Here is a 6,010-nt window from a genome sequence, read left to right as displayed (position 1 = left end):
ACTTCCATCCTTTCCATTCATCTTTTGTTTTGTTTTTTCAAATCAATCATATTATTATCTCCTAGCAAGTGAACTGAAAATATATATATACATGCAATGATATGATATTGAAAAAGAAAATACTAAAGGATATTACGTACACTAATTAACGTTTTCATAAATGAAAAGATCTGACGAGAAACAAAAATCACATGCAGAACTAAAAGAATGAAAAGGAAGAAAACAAAACAAACAGAAAAAGAAAGGAATTAAAGGAGGAAATCCTAGCTAGCTAATTGTCTAGCTTGATGAGGGCCAAGTGGAGGCTTTGGTTCACTCTGAAGGACCAAAGTTGTATAGTATTGCTTGACTCGAGCTTGTTTCTCTTTGCAACTTCTATCCAAGGCTTGCTCAAAATGTAGCAGTTGTTTCTACCCAATTTCCACTTCTTCAAGAAGATGGTCGATTCCTGAAGTTCTGGCTCTATCAATGGTACTTCCACCCCTTTGAAATGTATCCCATCGGCTTCTTTTTCCTTTAGCCTGACTTGTTCCTCTATGCTTAGAAACTCATGCATCATTTCGCCACTTGGAATCGAAAGCCGGCCTTGAGAACCTTTCATATCAGTGATGGTCAATTCTTTTTGAATGACAAGCTTGATGTCCGAACCCTGCATCCCCTTGATTTTGTCCTCGAACTTGGTCGGCATTTGCTTCATCTCTATCGGGTTCTTCCTCTGCCTCTTGGGTTTCTTGGACTTTCCTTTTTCTTCTTCAATTTCTTGATTCTGGTCCAATGGCTTCTTGGGTGGTATAATTGTCAAGACCACACTCTTCTCCTTCTCCAAAGGATTCTTTCTCTGCTTCTTGGGTTTGCTGGTGTAAGCACAGAGGATAACGTGAGTCTCAAGCCTCAAAGTGATAAGAAGTGGTATATATATTTGTAATTAACTCGTCTCCAGCATGTAATTGATGTTTATATAAATTTGTAATTGAGTGAGACTATACACATCAGTCCCATATTGAATTCTATTACGTACCATGAATAATCTTCTTCCTTTTCTTGATTCTTGCTGATGTTTTCAGAGTCGAATTGCTTCTTCTCCAGGTACTGCTCTCTGTTCTTTTCCAATTGGGCTGTAATAATAAAATTTGGCAAGATGATCATCTCGGTTAACCGCAGATCTACCTCGTTTTGATTCTCAACCACTTCTCTGATCATCTCCTCTCTGATTTTATTAAAGTCTCCACATACGGCAGGAGAGCTCTTATTCAGATCATCAACAGAACTGATGGTCATATTTTTCAACGTGGACGTACGTCTTCGATCCTGAAACAAGAAAAAGGAAAGATTTTGAATTCCAAAAACGTTACATGTACAGAAATTAAAGACATGTACACAGCAAATTAAGGAATGATTGGGATCGGAGTGAGTATGAATGATGATCAACACCTAATCTGTGAGAAGAAACAAGGCCCACAAGACGTACGAACAGAGCACAACGTCTTCAGAAGAGAAGAGAAGAGAACAAAGTCTAGAAGACATGAAAATGAGTGCTTATGCAGCTTATTTATTTATAGGTGTTAATCGAGAGTAGTTGGGCAGCCTAATTTTTATTTGGTCAGGCGGATCCCATAAATGCTCACTCACAACTACCTGCCCGAATTTGATAGAATTTGAGAGAATCTTAATTCTAATAGAGAAATACGTACTGTTGCAGACTTGCAGCCAACTTGCACGCACCAACTTTTATTTCTCTTTTGACCCAAGTCAAATTTTGTAGCCATTGGCCAAACTGGACAATTTTGTAGCCATTGTCCATTGTCCATTGGCTAAACAGTCCAAAAGCGGATCTTGTTAGTTAAGTAATTAATGAATTTCTCGAATATCGGTCACCACAAGCACCGTATTAATAGAGATGTAAATAAATCAGTCTGTTCGATAACCTGCTCGATATTCATTCAGTTTAATTCGATCCGAACTCGAGCTCAATACTGTAGAAATTCGCTCGTTACTATAGAAACCTACTCGATTAGTAAATAATACATATCCACCTCGCTTGACAAAACTCGATAGAGGCTTTTGAGCTCAGCTCATTTAAAACTCGACCGGATCACTCGCTCGGTTCTTTAGTCTGACTTGTTAACTCGTTCATATCTCTTATATATTACTAAAAATGAGTTACGAAAATTTAGGCATGGATATCAGTAATTAAGTAATATATGTTACATGTGTAACTTAATATTTATATGTGTGTGTATTGATTAACATATTAACTAGTTAGTTCTAAACTAACATATTATCTAGTTAATTAACATATACTAAGTAAATGTAATTAACTATATGTTACTCGATATTTTTTTGTATATATATATACTAAATAAGCATATAGTATACTAGCTAAGTAAATATTGTATTACATATTAATTATAATACTTTGATAATAATATTTAGTATGTTAAGCTAACATATTAAGTTATTAATAATTAGTATAGAGGTTATTCACAAACTCGGGCTCGAACTCCGCTTTGATCACACATTGAAAAATTTAATAGCTTACCTCGAGTTCTAGTTGAGCCGAGCTTGTCGAGTAACTCAGCTTTATTTGGCTTGAATGTCATTCTCAACGAGCTCGAACTTGAGTTCGTTCGAATTTTAAACGAACCGAGTTTGAATACGCATTTTTTAGTTCGGCTCGAACTTGAACTCGACTATTTAAGCTCAACTCATAAATAAGCCAGTCTTAAAATCTTAAAACTCGACTCGATTACATTCCCAACCGTATAGATCATAAAGCAATAATAAAACACTTGATTTTGTTTAAGCCACTCATGAGTTGACGTGTGTAGTTAGCATGCATTCTCTATCCTAGGATTCAATAAGATACCCTGTATCAAAAAAAAAAAAAAAATGCCACCACCACCAACGCCACTAACAGTAGTCCCAAATGCTGCTCCACATGCAGAATCCAATTATAGTACGTACCCACAACAATTTTGCCACGCAAATTTCATCTCCAGCTGTAAAGCAAAATTCAAAGTGTGATTTTAAGACAAGTACTCATTTATACCATAAGATTCATTACTATACACATCCAAAATGTCACAAGTCAAGATGTAAGACTAGAAATTATATGTTTATCTCGATCTTTAAGTGTTTCACAATATTTTGATCGAGATTGTATTGCATGTAAGATAAATTGTTATAATATATTAGGAAGTTTAAGAATCAAAACTACAGTTGAGTTGAAGATTGTAATCTATCATCTAGTCACACTTAAAGATTATCACTTAATTTTAGACATTGAAGTTTATTTATAGTATTATCATCTACCCTAATTCTCCTATAATAAGAGCATGTTATATTGTAAATATTATCAAAAAAATTAAAGTAAAATGTAGCTCTTAAAATATTATCATGTTGATGTTAATGTTGGTCATATACCGAACCATATTTCTTGCCGTCTTTATTTATTTCGCTTTATTTTAATAAAGCACCCGATCTCAAAAGTCAAACTCCTTTCCGCCGAAGCAAACACCAAAGCCCCACCACCATTTTGCCTCTAACTCGATCGGCCATGAGCCATCCGAATATCCGATTCTGATTAATATATTCTACCTATCACCTTTATAAAATTACTGAAAGAAGAGGACAAAACAGACTAGGGCCGAGACAAAAATATACGTACAATTATTGAAAGAAGAGGACTTCCTTCGACTTCGAAAAGCCTGCGTGCATGGCTTCGGTGCAACAACCTCCAGCTTCTGCATCGCTATGTATGGCAATGTCCCACACCAACTAGAATGACAGAAAATAGGAGTATTTAAACAGTCACATCAACTAGATTCTTTGAATTCGATTGTTTTCTTCCGACTTTTTTCCTTAAAATTTGGATAGGAATAGAGAGAAGAAAGTTAGCATTAAATTTATTTTTTATTTTTATTTTTTTACGAAAAAAAACACACATACCCTTTAAACTACTATCCATTTGTCAATGTGCCACCAAATTACTAATTATGTCAATATTTCTTCCTAAACTACCAAACAATATCAGTGTCTCCTATATGACAAAAACATCATACATAAAACTATAAAAATTATATAAAAACAAAACAAGAAAAAAAATATAATAAAGAAAAAAATAAAATAAAAATAAAACCAAGGTTTTTTCATTTTTCATTTTTATTTTTTCGTGATTTTGTTTTATATAATTTTTAGTTTGGCCCAATCTTTGGATTTTCATTTTTATCATTTTTTTTAAAAAAATAATTTTGTCTTTTTTAAAAAAATTGTTTTTTTTTATAAATCTTTCCAAGAAAAAAAAATCATTTTTTTATTTTTTTTTTTTAAAAATGGCTATTTATTTATTTTGAATTTATTAAATATATTTGTCTTATTAAATATATTTGTCTTATTAAATCTTTTAGTTAAATTTTAAAGAATATTAACATTTTTTTAATAATTTAAATAAGATATTAACATAATTAGTAATTTTAGAGACACATGGACACTCGTTCATAATAGTAATTTTAGTAATTTTGTTACCTTCTTTTTATCTTTGATAAATGAAAAAGTCACACATGGGTGGATCTCACTTCATGTTCCTAGAAATTTGGAGTCTTTTTTCCATTCATAATAGGGGTACGACTCGTATTTGAAATCTTTTACTCCTTACGAAGAATTTTATAGCCTGTTGATTGGACATCAACCTTTTTTTGTCCGGCTCTTTTCTTATTTTAAGCCAACCATGCGAACTTTTCTCCGTACAATTCAAAAAAATCAAATCATAATGGAATGGAAAAATGACTTGCTGGGGGGGGGGGGGTGTGGGGGGGCTGTGGAGATATGATATATCGTTTTTTAGTTAATATAGAAAGCAAATTAGTTATCCATACTCTCCCATTAATTCGATCATCTTTTTTTGTTTTGTTTTTTCAAATCAATCATGATAGCAAGTGATCGAATAATTGAAAATATATACAATGATATGATATTGAAAATTAAAGAAAATACTAATGGATGGATGGGTAGTAGTTTATGTGGCACCAATACAAGGTAATTAAGAGATATCAAAGAGACAACCTCAGAAATTCTTAAACGCAAATATATATATATATATATTAAACAAAACAAAACCATAAATTAGTTCTAACATGCCAAACATATTTCTGCCACCCAAATGAAAAGAACTGACGAGAAACAAAAGTCACAGAACTAAAAGGATGAAAAGGAAGAAAACAAAACAAAACAAAACAATCAGAAAAAGAAAGAAAAGGAGGAAATCCTAGCTAGCTAGCTAGCTAATTGTCTAGCTTGATGAGGGCCAAGTGGAGGCTTTGGTTGACTCTGAAGGACCAAAGTTGTATAGTATCGCTTGACTTAAGCTTGTTTCTCTCTGCAACTTTTATCCAAGGATTGCTCAATACATAGGGTTTGGTGTTACCCACTTGCCACTCCTTCAATAAGATGGCAGATTCCTGAAGGCCTGGCTCTATCAATGGTACTTCCATCCCTTTGAAATGTATCCCATCGGCTTCTTTATCCTGTAGCCTGACTTGTTCCTCTTTGTTTAGAAACTCATGCTTCATTTGGCCACTTGGAATCGTAAGCCGGTTATTATTAGCTTTCAAATCACTGGGCGTCAATTCTTTTTGAATGACAAGCTTGATGTCCGAACCCTGCATCCCCTTGATTTTGTCCTCGAACTTGGTCGGCATTTGCTTGATCTCAATCGGGTTCTTCCTCTGCCTCTCGGGATTCCTGGACTTTCCTTCTTCTTCTTCTTCTTCAATTTCATGATTCTGGTCCAATGGCCGCTTCTTGAGTGGTAAAATTCTCGAGACCACACTCTCCTCCTTCTCCAAAGGATTCTTTCTCTGCTTCTTGGGTTTGCTGGTGTAAGCACAGAGGATAACATGAGTCTCAAGCCTCAAAGTGATAAGAAGTAGTATATATTTGTAATTAATTAGCCATTGATGTTTTAATATCACTGCAGTAAGAGATTAAAGTGATAAGGCTCCAATTCAAGTAG

The sequence above is a fragment of the Alnus glutinosa genome, chromosome 11, assembly GCF_958979055.1.
Source record: "Alnus glutinosa chromosome 11, dhAlnGlut1.1, whole genome shotgun sequence".
NCBI classification, from domain to species: domain Eukaryota; kingdom Viridiplantae; phylum Streptophyta; class Magnoliopsida; order Fagales; family Betulaceae; genus Alnus; species Alnus glutinosa.
Note: the sequence above shows the minus strand (reverse complement) of the source record.